This window comes from Mya arenaria, chromosome 10 (assembly GCF_026914265.1).
Source record: "Mya arenaria isolate MELC-2E11 chromosome 10, ASM2691426v1".
Classification (NCBI taxonomy): domain Eukaryota; kingdom Metazoa; phylum Mollusca; class Bivalvia; order Myida; family Myidae; genus Mya; species Mya arenaria.
Window position 1 is genome coordinate 33,634,622 of NC_069131.1, and position 20,367 is coordinate 33,654,988.

The 20,367-nt window shown below is 33.4% G+C and overlaps 1 long non-coding RNA gene across 1 annotated transcript; it reads left to right on the plus strand.

The window, feature by feature from the left end:
- The first annotated feature begins 13,591 nt into the window (after positions 1-13,591).
- On the plus strand, positions 13,592-18,236 carry LOC128205803 (uncharacterized). The gene is made up of 4 exons (XR_008256330.1): positions 13,592-13,625; positions 13,991-14,067; positions 14,986-15,074; positions 18,163-18,236. It is a non-coding gene; the product is annotated as an uncharacterized LOC128205803 (long non-coding RNA).
- The last annotated feature ends 2,131 nt before the right edge of the window (positions 18,237-20,367 follow it).

Here is a 20,367-nt window from a genome sequence, read left to right on the forward strand (position 1 = left end):
TAACAATACATGGTTAAAAGTAAACAACATTAAAAAATAAAATCCCGGCCACGGCACATTCTGTAAACAAAACAATACATGGTTAAAAGTAAACAATACTGTAAACATAACAATACAAGGTTAAAAAGTGAACAATATATGGTTAAAAGTAAACAAAACTTAACAATAAAATCTAGGCGAGGGCACATACTATAAACATAAAAATACAAGGTTAAAAGTGAAGAACACTAAACAATAAAATCCCGGTCAGGGCACATACTGTAAACGTAACAATACAAGGTTTAAGGTGAACAACACTTAACAATAAAATCCCGGCCAGGGCACATACTGTAAACAAAACAATACACGGTTAAAAGTGAACAACACTAAACAATAAAATCCCGGCAAGGGCACATTCTGTAAACATAACAATGCATGGTTTAAAGTAAACAGCACTAAACAATAAAATCCCGACAAGGGCACATACTGTAAACATAACAATGCAAGGTTAAAAGTGAACAACATTAAACAATAAAATCCCGGCGAAGGCACATTCTGTAAACATAACAATACATCGTTAAAAGTGAACAACATTAAACAATAAAATCCCGGCGAGAGCACATTCTGTAAACATAACAATACATGGTTAAAAGTGAACAACATTAAAAAATAAAATCCCAGCGAGGGCACAATCTGTAAACATAACAATACATGGTTAAAAGTGAACAACACTTACAACAAAAACCAGGCCCAGGCACATTCTGTAAACATAACAATACATGGTTAAAAGTGAACAACACTAAGTAACAAAACTCTGGCCCAGGCATTTTCTGTAAACATAACAATACATGGGTAAAAGTGAACAACACACATTCTATAAACATAACAATTCATGGTTAAAAGTGAACTACACTAAACAACAAAAACCTGGCCAAGGCACATTGTAAACATAACAATACATGGTTAAAAGTGAACAACACTAAACAACAAAACCCGGGCCAAAGCACACTCTATAAACATAACAATACATTTTTTTAATACAAGCAGAAACTATTAAAACTGTGGTCTGCAATCACTGAATCACTATGTAAATTCCAAACCTCTTATACATCAAGTTGTTTGTCAGTATAAGTACCACAAATCAATTTATTCATCAACAACGTCCTCTTCATTGATACAGAACAGTTTTTTCAAACCTCCAACTTGCAATATAGGCAGAAACTATTAAAACTGCCGTCCATAATCACTTAGTCACTAAATCATTAGGTTAATTCCAAATCTTTCATAAAAATCAAGTTGTTTGTCAGCATAAGAACCACAATTCCATTTATAAGACACATATTTTACAAGTATTATGTTCCTATTTGTATTCAAAAAGTTTTTTTTTAACTCAATTAGCAAAAGTAATCAACAACTTCCACTTCCTTTATACAGAACAGTTTTTTTTTTCAAACCTCCAACTCCCAATATCAGCAGAAACTATAAAAACTGCCGTTCGCAATCAGTAATCCTATTTAAATTCCAAACCTCTTATACATCAAGTTGTTTGTCAGTATAAGTACCACAAATCAATTTATTCATCAACAACTTCAACAGTTACTTCTTTGATACAGAATAGTTTTTTCAAACTATCAACTCCCAATATCAGCAGAAACTATTAAAACTTCAGTCCATAATCACTAAGTCACTAAATCACTATGTTAATTCCTAACCTCTAATAACCATCAAGTTGTCTGTCAGTATAAGTACCCCAAATCAAGTTATTAATCAACAACTTCCACTTCATTGATATGTAACAGTTTTTTTAATCTTCCCACTATCAGCAGAAACTATAAAAACTGCCGTCCGCAATCAGTAATCACTATGTAACTTCCAAATCTCTTATATATCAAGTTGTTTTTCAGTATAAGTACCACAATTCAATTTATAAAACACATAACACAAGTATTACTATTATGTTCCTATTTGTACTCAATAATGGGGTTTAACTCAATTAGCAAAAGTACTAATCAACAACTTCCACTTCATTGATACAGAAAAGTTTTTTCAAACTATCAACTCCCAATATAAGCAGAAACTATTAAAACTGCCATCCATAATCACTAAGTTACTAAATCACTATGTTAATTCGAAATCTTTTATAAAAATCCAGTTGTTTGTCAACATAAGTACCACATTTCAATTTATAATACACATAACACAAGTTTTATGTTCCTATTTGTATACTCAAAAAGTTTTTTTAACTCAATTAGCAAAAGCAATCAACAACTTCCACTTCATTGATACAGAAAAGTTTTTTCAAACCTCCAACTCCCAATATCAGCAGAAACTATAAAAACTGCCGTCCGCAATCAGTAATCCTATTTAAATTCCAAACCTCTTATACATCAAGTTGTTTGTCAGTATAAGTACCCCAAATCAAGTTATTAATCAACAACTTCCACTTCATTGATACAGAATAGTTTTTTCAAACTATCAACTCCCAATATCAGCAGAAACTATTAAAACTTCCGTCCATAATCACTAAGTCACTAAATAACTATGTTAATTCCTAACCTCTTATAACCATCAAGTTGTTTGTCAGTATAAGTACCCCAAATCAAGTTATTAATCAACAACTTCCACTTCATTGATATGTAACAGTTTTTTTAATCTTCCCATTATCAGCAGAAACTATAAAAACTGCCGTCCGCAATCAGTAATCACTATGTAACTTCCAAATCTCTTATATATCAAGTTGTTTTTCAGTATAAGTATCACAATTCAATTTATAAAACACATAACACAAGTATTACTATTATGTTCCTATTTGTACTCAATAATGGGGTTTAACTCAATTAGCAAAAGTTATAATCAACAACTTCCACTTCAGTGATACAGAAAAGTTTTTTCAAACTATCAACTCCCAATATAAGCAGAAACTATTAAAACTGCCATCCATAATCACTAAGTCACTAAATCACTATGTTAATTCGAAATATTTTATAAAAATCCAGTTGTTTGTCAACATGAGTACCACATTTCAATTTATAATACACATAACACAAGTTTTATGTTCCTATTTGTATACTCAGAAAAAGTTTTTAAAAACCTCCAACTCCCAAAATCAGCAGAAACTATAAAAACTGCCGCCCGCAATCAGTAATCCTATTTAAATGCCAAACGTCTTATACATCAAGTTGTTTGTTAGTAAACTACCACAAATCAATTTATTAATCAACAGCTTTGACTTCATTGGTACATATCAGTTTTTTCATCTTCTAACTCCTGATCTAAGCAGAAACTGTAAAAACTGCCGTCCGCAATCAGTAATCCTATTTAAATTCCAAACCTCTTATACATCAAGTTATTTGTAGATGTAAAAGTACCGGAATTCAATTTATAATACACATATTATTACAACTCGATCTTGTTCCTATTTGTACACAATAATGTGGTTTTAACTCAATTAATTTAGCAAAAGCAATCAACAATTAATTCCACTTCATTAATATATATATCATAACAGTTTTTTTTAAACAACAAATTTCCAATATAAGCAGAAACTGTTAAAACTGCCACTTAGAAGTTCTTCAACCTTAAAAGTCCTCACACATTTGTTTGGTTGTGTAAAGCATCCAATCCACAGCTATTGAACAATATTAATCCCAATACCTGTTTAAATTTGATAAATTATATATAATGTGACATGAATAAACAATGTACAGCCATTACAAAAGGACACAACCCGCTCCTGCAATTACTATGTAAATTTCAAACCTCTTATATAAAGTTGTTTGTTAGTATGTCAGTACTATATATTTTTACCTGAAAATTATTTTAACCAAAACTGAATCATGAAAACTGAAGTGAAATGTATATTTGAAAGCATATATTTTTCTATGAGACACTTATAAGTCTATGTCAATGATTAGCTTGCATTAAAAATGTTTCATCTCATGCATATTTATTGTGAATAATTATATAAATCCGGGGGACCACGGGATGGATAAAAATTCCACCGACAGAGGGATATGGCATGTTTGTGTCATAAAAAATGGATCTTGTAATTGTTGTGTTCTTTCAAGCAATTAACCAAAATTGGATTCCTTAAAATCAATTGGCTGATGTAATATGACTACTGGTATATTTTTGATTTAGCAAAACTGGTTCCATTTCAATGTATGGAAAATGATAGTTTTACCCCAATTGGATCACTTTTAGTCAATTATTGATATTCTTCTGATTATATGTTCTCGGCTTAAGAGATATCAAGACTGGATCCTATAAACTTATGCTGATGTACCAGTCAATAGTAACCACAGCCCTCCCAGGTCCGGGGAATAGCGGGGACGACTTCTGGTCCGGCCAATCCCTGGTAAAATCCCTGCCCTGCGGATACGAACTGCAGGTAAAATCCCCGTCAAATGCCGCTGTATCTTACAAATACTAGTCAAAGAACATTCCCTATTATTCATGGCGCTAAGACAAAACCACCACATTCACCTGGCACCACAGAGCCACCTGAAAGGTAAAAACACGGCCCATTTCCACCGTTATCCCCGGTATACCCCCGGACCTGTGGGGGTTGTGGTAACAATTAACTGGTGCGTTGTAGCCAGTATTTAACAAATTTGTCATGTTCCACATGATCAGATTTTGAATCCCCTCCATCATTTGAGAAAGAATAAATAGTCCCTTTTAACCTCCAACATGTTCTAAACTGTAAACAGAGTGGTTTTTGATCAATCAATAAGTAACTGTAAGTGTAAATCATTGCCTAATAATTATGTTTGGTCAACAACAAAAACAACACCACAATAGAAGTAAAAAGACACTCTGGTAATGGTCCTTTATGTTTGTATACCAAAGTATAACTTTCTATGTAAACTTACCGACTAATCTTGTGTTTTGCTTATTATTTGTAGGTGGCTTTCCTTTTTTCCAGACTGTTTTCCAAATTTCTAAGGGGCATAACTGTAAAAGGCTACAATACACTAAACTCGTGAAATTCATATGACTTAACTGGCGTTGATTACCCGCCCCATGAACGTGTACTATATAATATATATCAACATCAAATACACAAATGTCTTGTGTAGAGATGTGTACGTTACAAAACTGGATACCTGCATCTTTTTGAAAAGTAATTGTGTTTTTACTCACATATCTATTGTGTACCGTACTGTATATATACTTTACATTTATAAATGGTAAATATAATGTTCCACTACCCGGAAGTCAAGTTAGTTAATAAATACCTTTACGAGTTAAAAACATGCATTTTTGTAAATGTCTTCCTTTTATGGACAATATCCTAAAATTCTCTATTAAGTATCTCATATCTTGTACAAATGATAGAAAACTGCAGTTATCTAAAAACGGTAATTGAAAAGGGTAACTAAAGCATCTTAATACGTAACAATCTTAAACAATGGGTATTTCTGCTCACATATCTGTTGTGATGTTCTCGTACTTGTATCTCTTCTGCATGGTAACCATGGTAATGCGTCGGTCAAACATCCGCACAACGAGCCCGGGTTTGAATCTGGTGACCACTTAAATTATGATATGGCCCAAATGGCAGTCTCTGTATAACACACTAACTTGATGTATAAAACGCATGGAATTTTCCACCACCTTTCTCTGTTTCTGTCACAAATGCATGCATATAAACACAAAGTCTTGTGAGTGAGTCTTTGGCATCGACACGATGACAGCACAAGGTGTATACGTCCGTACAGCGATCCCGGGAGCGAACCTGGTGCTGACTGGTTAAAGCAAATAATATATACATGTCCCAACACTTCAACATCGAAACTAACGCGAGTATATCGATCAAGTACCTACACCAGTACAAAAAAACACATACATATGTGAATATAGGCCTTCCTGATATGTTCATAACGTGTTTTATTAAACAAATTGTCGTATTCGTCGTTCTGAAAAAAGTCCTGCATATCTCAAATAAGATCAGAATCCATGTACAAATCATATTTAAAACAAAACTTCGGGTACTTCTAGAAAAAAATGACACAAAAAATACAAAACATTTTAAAGATGACTGCAATTTCCAAATCGCAATTAATTACAGTGGGCTGTTTTACTCACATATCTGTTGAAAACTGTATACCTAACACGCAAGAACATTTCACTGGACGCCAGACGTCACTGTGTTTACAATGCTACCGGCAACGTGCCCATTATGAAGAAATATCCAGCTCTTCTGAAAAAGATAAAGGATGACAATATTATTATGTAATTTTAACCAGACCTTCAACACTGCAACATATCACAGATAATACCGGTACTCATGAACATGTTTAAACTAAACAACGATTCTCCAATAATTGACGCAATTTTGAAAAAAAAAATCCTGTCTCCAACATTACAAAAGCTATATAATGTACAAAAAGCGTACACATATCTAATTAAGAGTTAAATAAGTACTTTGAGATGTTTTTAGCTGCTTAGCCTAAATTTTGTAGTATAAATACCGGTACTCGACGATTATATTTCAAATTTATCTGAAAACGATCGTAACCACAAAAACCTGCTGTCGCTTGTCCCATTGAAGAGATTTTTAAATAAAAAAATATCAATGCTATTGGAAATAATGGCATAAATGATTTTAAAACAAACACTCACTTTCCGAAGATAGAATAAAGCAAGTAAGATATTCTTCAATCTGAACCCTTGACTTTCAATTTAAATTTTCCCTCTAGGAATGACCAAACACCTTCAATCACGTGACTGATTTATAACTCGCGAAAGTAATTATAAGATTACCAGGTTAACTTTACCAAAAGAAACAAATTATACAGGGAATTTTAACTCCCTTTCACACAAAAATATACACATATCCCTCGCCAGCGTTTAAATGTAATGATTAGTTGACTATGTTAAATAGTGCATATAGCCCTTGATTGACTTTCAACGAGGGTCATTTTCCACTGAACGAAGGGACATTAACGGCCGGGTTTAGTTATATTCGTTAAATACTGATCCGTCAACACGTTGAACAGAATTGACTCCTGTGGTTAGATATTTGCACTTTAAATGAAAACATTGAATCGTTTCAATAAACTCCTATGTTCAGGGTTGTTATAGTTCACACACACACACACACACACACACACATAAATACCTCCCCTCCATCCAAAAAACGCTTGACTAGCATAATTGTAAAAAAAGGTACCAAAATGTAAAAAACAAGTGTCGGAGATCAGGTTCGAACCCGTTTCGCCAAAATTGCAGTCCAGCGTCGTATCCGCTGAGCTACAATGGCCTACTCTAATAAGGTGACGTAATTAGGCTATACACCGACTAGCCAACAACGCATAAGGAATGGATTCTATACTAGGTAGATATATAGTCAGTAATCTTTTTCAATGAAAAAAAAATACGAAATAACTGCTTTACTTAAAACATTGTACTCTATGTGGTACTTCAGCTAGTAAGTTTCATTGTACACATTAATACCACGTTTATGACAGTTTTGGAAAACTTTCATTTTTTTCTTGCAAATTGATCATCTGGTGCACAGTTGCTTTAAAGCTACAATCTCACAGATTGAACGTTTTGACAACTTTTTTTTATTTTTTTGTCTTTGAACAAACCTATTTTTGCGAAAATCCATGAAAACCAGTTATATAAGACTGCTGACAAAATAAGATCGCAGATATTTATAAAAGTTCAAAAATTGCTATTTTATGCATTTTTCTTAAACCGTTCACGGTTTATACCATAAATCATTAATTTTCGAACGGAAATATGAAAATCTACGATCAGATATTTTGTCAGTAATCTTATATCATTGGTATGCAGATATTTACGCAAAAAATGCTCTTTCCAAGACAAAAAATAAAAAAAAAAGTTGTTAAAATGGTCAATCTGTGAGAGTGCAGTTATAATTACCCCCCAGTAAATTTATATGTTACTGACCGTTACAAGGCGGTACTTAAAAGACTGTGTCACAGATCTGCACCGAAAAAGTTTTTTTTCTGTAACGAATCTCCGGACATTTATCTAATAAAATGTGTTACGCTTTGATGTCATAATTGTAAAAAAGTACCAAAATGTAAAAAAAAAATGTGTCGGGGACCGGGTTCGAACCCACGTCGCCAAAATTGAAGTTCAGTATCTTCCTCAATCGGAACTCCTCGGCTAGTATCAAGATATGGCTATATCGAAGCTTGCCGGAGATGGCCGAGTCGTTACGATTGTATCTTCCTTACTGAGCAATGAAGGTTTTTAATAAACGAGTGACATAATTAATTAAGCTATAAACCTACATCGGTAATATCACGTGATAACACCGACTAGCCAATCACGCATAAGGAATGAATTATACCTAGTAGACGTACATACCCAGTAAAAAAAATTTAATGGAAAAATGCGAAATAACTGCCACGGACCTATAAGTCCGTGTAACTGCTAAACTTAAATAAATTGTAAACTATGTGGTACTTTAATTAGTAAGTTTCAATGCATTGTACACATCGATATATTTTATCATCTGTGAGACAGCCCCTTAAACAATCCAACTATCTAGCATGAATAACTATGAATTACGGCACTTTTACAAAGTCAGAAAATCTGGAATTGTCTAGTCTATTGAGACTATTCGAGATTTTCTGACTTTGTAAAAGTGCCGTAATTCATAGTTATTTATGCTAGATATTTGGTATGAGTGACCCCTTTGATGAATCTGAAGACAAAAAAATATATATATTAAGGTTATTTTAGGTAAAATGTCACTAAATTTTGTAAAGGTCAAAATTCAGCTCATTCCCTCCAAATCAATGTGGCATAACCTGGCAAAAAAGGTGCTGGTAAATATCTTAATATTTTTTTGTTCCTGTTTCATGTATGATAATCAAGAATGGCATTGAAAGAGCAAGGTTTGAATTTTTAAGCCAAAAGGTTTTGACAGGCAAATTTTTATTATGACTGACCAAAAATATGAGGCTGTTTCACTTTGAATGTTTGACAATTTTTCTTCACTTTCACCATGTCTGTGTTATATTGTTATTGGTCGACGTTTTATTCCATACACGCCCACGGTCTGACCATTTGAATCTATACATGGGCGATACTATTTCCCGGTCTCTCCTCGTAAAATCCGGTCTCATCCGGTCTCATAATTCCCGGTTTATAACTTATGGCCCAAGGCAACGGATTGTGTTGCTGATGTTTATAACAAGATTATGACAATCTTATTTGTTTTTATGTGAACCAAAATGGCATAAAATATATAAAAAAATCCGTTTCATAAAGAAAATGAAAAGTCGCGATCCCTTTGACTTTCAAATTAAAAACATTCTGTTCATGTGAAATGCCAGCATTCGTCGATAGTTTAGTTATTTGCGAAAATAGAACATGCAGGAAAAAATTCCACATGAAATTCGTCGGCATAAAAATTAAAATTAGACTATCAGTTGGCAGAAATACGTACGGCAACTGATCGTGGAAGTGCATCTGCAACAAAATCAATAGTTAAACAAAAGAAAAATAATACAATTCCTGAAGTACTGAGTTAACTTACAAATTTGATTTACATGTAGTCAAGCATTGTTTCTTTTTGTATTACTATTATCAATACTATACTTATAACTGAATTTAATTTAAACACACACACACACACACACACACACACACACACACACACACACACACACACACACACACACACACACACTGTGTTTGTTATTCATGACATTAATTTTAGTACATGTGCATACTTCATGTTTTTATCTTTGCCTTAATTTATTATATGTTTTATTGATATAAATATGAAATAAATGGTGACATAATTATCATCAAATATCTAATGTTTTAATAAACTGTAATCTTTTGTAATCCTATTACCCCCTGCGGTCATTAACACCTTTTGATCACGCCCGATAGCTACTATAAAATTTGGAAAACAGAGACCGGAGGAGACCGGGACCGGATGAGACCGGGACCGGGAAATAGCCTTATTTTTTCCGTAAAGTAAACCATGAAACTGTTGACTGCGACCATTTCAATTATTTCTGTTTCCGGATAGCACTTCAATCTTCCGTTTTAGTATAATAACTATTTTAAGGGATTATAACTTGGACTTCCAATATGTCGACATGGGTAAACAGCCTCAAGTTAACTTTAAGTGCTCTGTCACCATTATGTGTCGCTGTGGTACGAAAGGATTGAGATCAAGTATGCTAACAGTAAAAGATACATGATTTTACTTTGAAATATCAAAGACGAATATTTGAATGTTATTGTTTTGTATGTTTGGTTCATAATGGTACTTTGTCAAGTGTAAGACCCACAAACCTACTTCAAAGTTGAAGTCACTATTGTGCAGTGCAGTTAATTGTAACCCCAATCCAGGTCTGGGGAATAAAGGGGACTTTTGGTCCAGCCAATCCAAGGTAAAATTCCGCCCTGCAGCGAAGAACTAATGGTCAAACCCAATCAAATGCTCCCACATCCCGGGAACCCTAGGCAAGGTCCATTCCTGCTATGTTTTGCGCGAAGATAAAACCACACTATTCACCTGGCACTGCCAGGCCATCTGGAAGGTAACAACATGGCCCATTTCTATGGAGGCTATTCGTTGCCAAAAGTCCAGACGTGTATGTGTGTATTTTAGGTTTGTAACATTGATGATTTACCAATTTACATTTTACAACCACCAACTCATCGGTTGTATGTTTACATTTTACACTGCACATTTTCATTGTACCAATTGGAGTTTTATTCTTGTTGCATCTATTCTACAGACGATTCAGTCGTGTTTATAAAGTTGTGTATGTTAAACACACGTTATTCTGTGAAAGTCACATGCCGAGTTTTACATTGCGGTGTGTAGAAGACAGATTTCAGTTTGTAGTTCTACAAAGTACATTGTATGGTGGTGACTTTTCATTCGCAGTTGAACATGTTTACGAGATGAATTTAATTTTATTTATAGAAAGCTCCGCCTTAACTCTGCGGACATTAGATAAGAATCTACGCTAAAGTTATATTTTTTTTATTAAAATTTTCAACTGATTACAACGGCTCCAGTAAATTGCTATTATTCTTTTTCCTCTGCCCGTTTTGCATTAAGTTAGCTTACCACAAGAATGCAGTCGTATTTCACTAGTTGCATGCATCTTATAAACATGTTTTTGCTAATGACTGATAAACATATTTCTTCCGAGAAATTCTAGGTTACACATTTTCGGAAAATCAGGAGGTCAAACACGCGTTCCAAGTTCACAGCGCATGGTTTTGAAGGCCTTCTTGCCTCGTTTTCTGTGGAAAATTCCATGAAACGTCATAGCTATTTTTAACCACCAATAATACATAGTATATTCTACATAGTATTGATCACGCGCTTGACGTCAGAGGTCATGGTTCAGAATGGTGTAAATAGTCGGCTGCTTTATGATGCAATAACTTAGTGGATATACTTTAATGATTCAATGTTTATAATTCAAGGCATGTAAGAATCTTTTACGCTTAACAATGTGCATAAGCATAAAAATAAATAACTTCTAAACAAGAATGATTTCTTGCTTATCTGATTAGACTCGGAGTTCCGCCACGTGATCATAAAATCGGACGATTCTCAACGCTATCGTTCATATTAAACTCGGCGGTAAGCCAGCCACTCGGAGGAACTTGGGGGAATTTTAGCGAGGGCAACAGTTTTACCCTCGGAGGAAACCCGCGATCACCGACTTTATCCCTCGGAGGGAGCAAGGAAAGTGGGTCTAACTCGTTGAGTGTACTGTACCTTTTATACCCCACCCACACTCAACAGTCAAGGCTTTTTTCACATTTAGGTGAAGTGGACTTAGCCCTTTTGGAGGGGAAAAATCGCGCGTTTGTTTTTCTAATCTAAGACTCACGATATCTATTTTTTCATGTTCTTGAAATCCCCCACTTGATTGTTATGGTTCACATTGGCAGATCCCGTAATTCATAACTGGGGGACACAAGTGGGTTGGAGGGCTTTTCTTCCATCCACATGGATATTTTGTTTTAATGATGTATTGAAATTACACGTTTACACCATGGATGCTTATTAAGATAGTAAATGTATAACATCAGACAAAACTAGGTAGATATCATTATGGTGTCCATCAAAAGTTTCGTGGGTTTGCTGGAGCAGGTTTTGAACAGGGACTTGCGTTAGAGGGGCGTTACTTAGGGGCACAACTTTTTGGACATGATCCCTCGAGTGGGCATGACATTAATATGTTTAAAATGTGGGAAGTGGGGTTTAGGGGTACTCCCCCTAGAATATTTTAAATATTTTTAGTCTGAATTGGTGCATTATGGCGTAATTAAGTATTTTTTTCTGAGAAATATTGACAAAAAAAATAACCTTTAAGTTTACTTGCAGGCCAACTGGGGGGGACACAGGCCCTACAGCTCCCCCTCCATGGTCCACTTGTAAATAAAATAAATGAACAATTTTTGCTTGCTTGGGTATATAAGTAAAAAAACAACTGACAGTGACAGTATAAATCTGGGTCCGTGAGCCCAGCTCAGATACACCCAACTGCAATTGACTAAATAATATGGTGATTTATAACCCATTTAGAAACATTGATCGTCAAAATAAAATAAAAGATGAAGTTAATTTTAGTTTTTATTGTGAAATAAAGAGAGAGTACTCGGACTTACAATCTCATTAAAATCAGATCCCTAATACACGCTTCACAACGTTACGCTATGTGGATGATCGTACATAACGTAATGAAATGAAGTGAACGTCACGATATGATTTTAATGAGATTGTCGGACTTACAACCGGGAATTTACAGGAGGTAGGCGAAGATGTTATCCCCCTTGCTTGATTCGACGGAAATAAACGAAAGAAAATCTGATTCGTTAGCTCCGCCCATTCACCTTCGTTTCTTTCGGTGATATTTACATGTATAAGGTATAGGCGAAATCGTCTATCCTTGAATTCTGAACTTGTCAATTGACTTTTGTAAACCTGGACTTGTTGGACTGCAAATGTTCATTTTACGAATGCGAGTGTCGACTGTAGGATTGCAGTTTTACATATGCATGATTCGGCTTTCTAAATTACATCATCATATTGTTAAAGGCAAGTTATACGATCTATGTTTTAGTGAGTTTATACAGGGTCTATCTGACAAATCAATACGGAAAAACTGACGAATAGAAACAACAAATAGCACGTCTACATTGACAAAATAATGTAAGAGATATTTAGTACGATAAAGAAGCACATTGTGGGAATTACACGTCTGCACGTTTGGCAACGAATAGCCTCCATACATTTCCCTGACTACATGTATCCCTGGACTTGGTCGGGGCGTGGTTACAAATGACTGGTGCATAACATTCTGAATGCAATGTCAGATTCTAATTGAGAGAATTGCTATCATTTGTTCAAATTTTATTTTCATAAACTGTGGCAATGAAAGCAGATCAGATATCATGCACATTAAAGATTTCCTTTTCTTTTTGTAATATATCTTGAAGAATATCAAAGACTGTGGGAACTGAAAGGTTTTATACCAAGACTTACAGTCATAGTTGATAATGACAAAGTTATCAAGTATTGCAATATTCAAATATAATTTCAGGTTATGCAGGTTGTTGAGAGCAATATGATGAGGGAAGGCAGGAAAGAGTACCAGTCTTATAGTCTGGTAATGTTAACAAGAAATATTTTATTAAAACAACTTTTTTTTTTAATCATGATTTTCCAATATGATATTATGTGTATTGTGATCCTAAAATTGGGTACAAATTGGACTTTTTTCTTTATTGGATTTTTAGGAATATTTAAGTGCTTCAGACATTGAAATAATATCGTGACAGTAAAGCAAACCACAAAGTATGTTTTAATATATTTTGCTTAATACTATCGTACAGGCCATCCATATAGCATACTTTTGTTGTAAAAACATCTTAATATTTGCACAATAGGTTTTAAGACTTTGATTTTTTGAAGGTGATCAACAAAAGAAAGATTTTTCATAGAATTTTCTTTTATATTATGATTTAATTGCAGTATGTACTCGTGGCAAAATGGTGTTCGAAAGGTGGCGAATAAGGATTTGCTTGCAGCATTGAAGAACGATAATACATGTATGTATGTTGTATTTGTGTTCTTGTATATATATGTGAATACTGTGTTACTATTCATCAATGGAGATGGAAAACTTTGACATTGACTTTAACTCTTAACATTAGCTTAACAATACAAATGAAATAAACGAAACTATTTAATCTTTGATGTAATAGAAAAAAGTAAGTCTATTGACAAATGGCCCCCAATTTCTTGAAAAATCGTGTAAAATTAAGCTATAGTATTTTATTCCACTCACAAAATAAATATAAACTATTTTAACATATGTATCTCAAAATTATTTCCTTCACACCCTCAGTTTCTAATAATCAAAGTGAGAATATAACACAAATTATACCAAACAATGGAACATTAATAGGGCTTTGCATTTAGAATTGTTGTATGCCTCTTCAGTATACTATGATATAAGTGCCATGCTAAAATGTGACTGGAATTTACTAATACTCAGTGTACAGAAGACATTTTTTTCTAAAATTGTTTTTATACACTGTGCAGCTTATTTGTTCATTTTATATGGCAATAATATGGAAGAATGATGAATTAAAATCCGTTTTAAAAAATCAACATGCTGATAATTCGGTACCATTTTTTTCCGGCTGCTGCATGTATATTTTAAAGTGTTTTATACACTGAGGCACTTACAGTCATATTCGAAAAGGTAACAACATCTGTCATTGCTATGCACAACATTGTAAGTAGTACAATTTGTTAACTACACTTTGCCAATTTTTCAACACAGATACTATGCTTAATGTTTATAAAACAGGTTTTAAACCTCTGACAAGTGTATACATAAATAAATCTTTAAGATTCTAAAAGTGCCTTAGATAGCGCTTTGGTTTTGTTTGAGCATGTGTTAGAAAGTCATATTTACTAGCTTAGCAATAACCGTAGGGAACCCTTACTTATATTTTCAGACTACCAACATGCCATATGAAGTTGCTGAGAAAATACCATTTGGTTCCATACAGAGGAAGTTAATTTCATCACTAACGACTCGGACAGAGTAGGTGTTAATTTGTTAATTCTATCGACCTAAATTACTAGCCTTTTTGCAATCTTAAACTAATTACTTAACATAAAATTTAAATCGAGCTAACTAGATCATTTAAAATAAAAGTAAAAATTTAAACTTTAAATCTTGCCATGAAATAAGTATCATGCATTCAAATTTCAATTTGCCAGTATTACTATAACATAATCCTAAAAGAGATTAAAGTAATCAACCTTTATCATAACATTTTCTTATTTGGGGATATTATGTATTTATGTTGACACTATCTGTACCTTCATTCTCTTCATTTGACTGTACAAAACAAGATCAAATGTGTCATTTTAGTTCAACCAATTTAAACTGTATTTATTATACTCTTAATTTAATAGCCATTCGTATATTATCAAACATTTTAACATATTTAAACGTGTTGTTATTTTGATTATATTGTATCGGTGTCATAGGGTACATGTCCATTCCCAGCCCTCAAGATAAAACAGATATATTCTTTGTTGTAAAATGTGTTCTTTATGCATACATATAGAGTGGCTTCAGAGAACTCAACACTTAGCATTTTTCTTACAAAATATTTAAGGGTTTCCCTGCATGAGATTGCTACATTCAGTGTACATCATGTTATATAATACATTATATATGATCAATTAAACAGATTAACAACCAAAGATGTTGTTAAATACTTTTTAAAAGCTGTATATGTACAAGACAATACTGAGACTGTAAAGACACCAATGTTTGTCCAAACTTGAAGATGTATAGATTCCAATGTTTGACTAATGTTGAGGCTGTATATATTCTAATGTATGCCCCAACATGAAGTTGTATAGATGCCAATTTTTGTCCTGAGTTGAAGCTGTAAAGATTCTTATGTTTGCCCCTTCTTGAAGCTGTATGGACTCCAACCTCCCCCCCCCCCCCAATTTGAGGCTGTATAGATTCCAATGATTGCCTTGAGTTGAGGCTGTATAGATTCTAATGTTTATCTAAAGTTGAGGCTTTATAGGTTCTAATGTTTGTCGCTACCTTGAGGCTGCATAAATTCGAATGTTTATCTAAGGTTGAGGCTGTATAGATTACTATGTTTGTCTTCAGTTGAGGCTGTATAGATTCTAATGCTTGTCTTGAGTTGAGGCTGTATAGATTACTATGTTTGCCTTCAGTTGAGGCTGTATAGATTCTAATGCTTGTCTTGAGTTGAGGCTGTATAGATTCTAATGTTTGTCGCTACCTTGAGGCTGCATAAATTCGAATGTTTATCTAAGGTTGAGGCTGTATAGATTACTATGTTTGTCTTCAGTTGAGGCTGTATAGATTTTAATGTTTGTCTTAAGTTCAGGCTGTATAGATTCCAATGTTTGTGTCAAGTTGAGGCTGTATAGATTCTAATGTTTATCAAAAGTTGAGGCTGCATAAAATTCTAATGTTTGTCTAAAGTTCAGGCTGCATAGATTCTAATGTTTGTCGCTACCTTGAGGCTGCATAAATTCGAATGTTTATCTAAAGTTGAGGCTGTATAGATTCTAATGTTTGTCTTAAGTTCAGGCTGTACAGATTCTAATGTTTATCTAAAGTTGAGGCTGTATAGAGTCTAATGTTTGTCTTAAGTTGAGGCTGTATAGATTCTAACGTTTATCTAAAGTTGAGGCTGTATAGAGTCTAATGTTTGTCTAAAGTTGAGGCTGTAAAGATTCTTATGTTTATCTAAAGTTTTGGCTGCATAATAATCTAATGTTTGTGTAAAGTTCAGGCTGTATAGATTCTAATGTTTATCTAAAGTTAAGGCTGTATAGATTCCAATGTTTGTCCAAAGTTGAGGCTGTATAGATTCTAATGTTTATCCAAAGTTAAGGTTGTATAGATTCCAATGTTTATCTAAAGTTGAGGCTGCATAGATTCTAATGTTTATCCAAAGTTAAGGCTGTATAGATTCCAATGTTTATCTAAAGTTGAGGCTGTATAGATTCTAATGTTTATCTAAAGTTAAGGCTGTATAGATTCCAATGTTTATCTAAAGTTGAGGCTGTATAGATTCTAATGTTTATCTAAAGTTGAGGCTGTATAGATTCTAATGTTTATCCAAAGTTGAGGCTGTATAGATTCCAATGTTTATCTAAAGTTGAGGCTGTATAGATTCTAATGTTTATCTAAAGTTAAGGCTGTATAGTGTCCAATGTTTATCTAAAGTTAAGGCTGTATAGATTATAATGTTTATCTAAAGTTGAGGCTGTATAAATTCCAATGTTTGTCCAAAGTTGAGGCTGTATAGATTCTAATGTTTACCTAATGTTGAGGCTGTATAGATTCTAATGTTTATTTAAAGTTGAGGGTGTATAGAGTCTAATGTTTGTCCAAAGTTGAGGCTGTATAGATTCTAATGTTTGCTTTCAGTTGAGGCTGTATATATTCCAATGTTTATCTTTAGTTCAGGCTGTATAGATTCCAATGTTTGTCCCTACTTGAAGCTGTATAGACTCAGATGTTTACCCCCAACTTGAGGATGTATAGATTCCAATGTCTGCATTGAGGGTCGAGTCTTATACGTTTGGCCCTATTAGAGGCTGTATAGAGTCCAATGTTTCCACCCAACTTGGGGCTGTATAGATTCCAATGTTTGCCTTGAGGTTGAGGCTGTATAGATTCTAATGTTTATCTAAAGTTGAGGCTCTGTAACGTCCAATGTTTGTCCTAATTAGAGGCTGTATTGAGTCCAAGATCTCTCGAATTTTAAACTGTTTAGATTCCAATATCTGTCTTTATATAAAGCTGTATACAGTCCAATGTTTGTTCTACGTTGGAGTTATAATGAGTCCACTGTCTGTCCTACAGTGTAGCTGTATAGAGTCCAATGTCGATCGAACTTGCGAACAGTGAGATATAATTGTTTATTTCCTTGCAAAGTATTTATTTTATTTAAAGTTGTCATCTTTTGTCTTAATTCATATCTGAAATCTCAAAAAATGTGGATAAAGGAATGTTTATATATTTTACAACATTTCAATGGGGGTGTATAGATTCCAGTGGTCAGACTGTGAGCGTGTATAGAATAAAACGTCGACCATTGTTATTATCTGCTTATTTTCAGATGCTTCCACTGTAGAGCAAAGCCTGGAAAGATTGAAGGACAGATTTGGGAAAAGGAAAGCAGCCATGAAGGTGGTAAGTAAGGATATTATTTTGTAATTAACATTTAAATGAATTGAAGGCGCAGATTGATTGGAATCTGATTTACAATGTAACCAGTATCTATATTTTCATTGTTCAATAAATATTTAACTTATTATCTGGATAATAGGATCATGCATTAGTATTCTATATAGTAGACTAGTTATTGTAGATCTATGGAAATGAGCATTAGAAGTAACTTGAAGATCTGCAAAGTCATTTATGATTAGTACTGCACAAGATCATGGTTAGGCCTAAAAAAAAATGTTTGGTTAGGTTTACATCCTTTAAAAAAAGGTAGGGTAGGTAGACTTTTTTTTTAATCAGGCTTTATATAAGAATGTCATTTTCATCATTGGATAATGGTGTTAAAATTATCATCTGTATATGCAATTAAGGTTTTCCACTACAAAGTGAAGGCATTTTTTTTTTTTCAAACTGACTATAAAAACGGTAAGGTCAGCGCCTATTCCGTAGGTGGGGTTGGGTAACCCGAACCAAATGTATTTTTTTAAGCCTTACAGGAAATTTATACCTTCTTGAAAATGTTTTCCTAACATCTGTTAGAAATCCTAAAAGTTTACAGACAGACAAATACAACAGCTTTAATACCTGGGTATGCCAGTGATTCATAAATGCAGAAGTTTGCATTTTGAAAAACTGAAATAGTATATAGTAATAAATTACTACTATACTGTATACTATTTCAGTTTTTTAAAATGCAAACTGCATACAGGTTCGGTCCCAACTATGAAAATGAATGATAAAACTTATGACTGTAGTCAGATTTTACTATTTTGATATTGTAATTTTTGCAAAATTTGTCATAAATATCTCATTGATAAGAACGTGCACGCGGATTTCGTGTTTAACAAATCGCCCACTGTGTAAGTTTAATAGAATGATACACGCTATTATATGATTGATTATATTAATATAGTTAAGAATGGGTTCACATACAACACTTATTGTCATAAGTACATACGTTTCTAGCTTTTTACTATTATTAACATTTTGAAACCAACAAGCAAAGAACAGTACTTCAAAATATTGGCCGGAAATGAATGTTTGATTTTTGTCTATGTTATTGTGTGAAATAAGGCCATACTGAATTATTTGTATTGAGTATTCACAGATAAATTATTGGTGAGTTTTAAATGCAACTTAAAAAAAGAAAAGATACACAGCAGCTTGAAGTAGGTATAGAAAACATAATCCTAAACTGCATGTTTATTAAGTTTTCTCCCTTAACCTGATATATTTCCATTATGGTTTTTGCTTGGACCATATCAGATAGATGGTAATGGTAAGAATTGTAGTACTAAGTATCCATGGGTCTGAATTGTACCCTACCGTTAATATACAGAAATTTGATTTTTTTTCCAAAATTAAGGCAACATTCTGGATTGTTGGACATGGATTCAGACTAAATTAATGTATTAATAGATGGAGATGGTGGAAAGCTAAGTGCCCAATGCCCATCAACCATTCACTTTCACTGCATATTTATGTAGTTATCCCCTGAACTGGATATCATGTATCATTTCCACAAGCACATGTTATTGTGTTTTCTCTTTTTATCTAAATCATGATTGTTTTTTAAACATTCTTCATTTGAAGTGATGCTCTTGTTTGTTAAGAAATAGATAAATAAGGGAATATCCGTTATACTATTTGGGGAACATACATGTACCCTGAATAAATTTATATGTGAAACACATGGCTTTTTCTGGCCATTTTGGGAAAAAGACTCTTGATATTTTGGGAAATTTTGCGTCGTGAAAATTCTGAAATTGGGAAATTTTACAGTTAAAAGAAAAAGCTGTCTAGTCTCCTACAAATTAGGAAATGATTTGATATTAGTTTATTTTCCTTTTAAAAGACCCCAAAAAATATCAATCCTTGGGGTGTAAATATCTATTGCAATAAATCATGACAGATATTTCATACTGATAATATTTCATACTGATCTTTGAATGTGATGAAAATCAATGATTTCCGAGTTTAATTATAAATAATTTTTTTTACATCACACAATTTATTAGGATGTTGAAAATGAACCAGTACAGGATTTTTTTTAATTTTTTTTTTAATTTTTGATTGTGATTTTTATGCCCCCACAAAG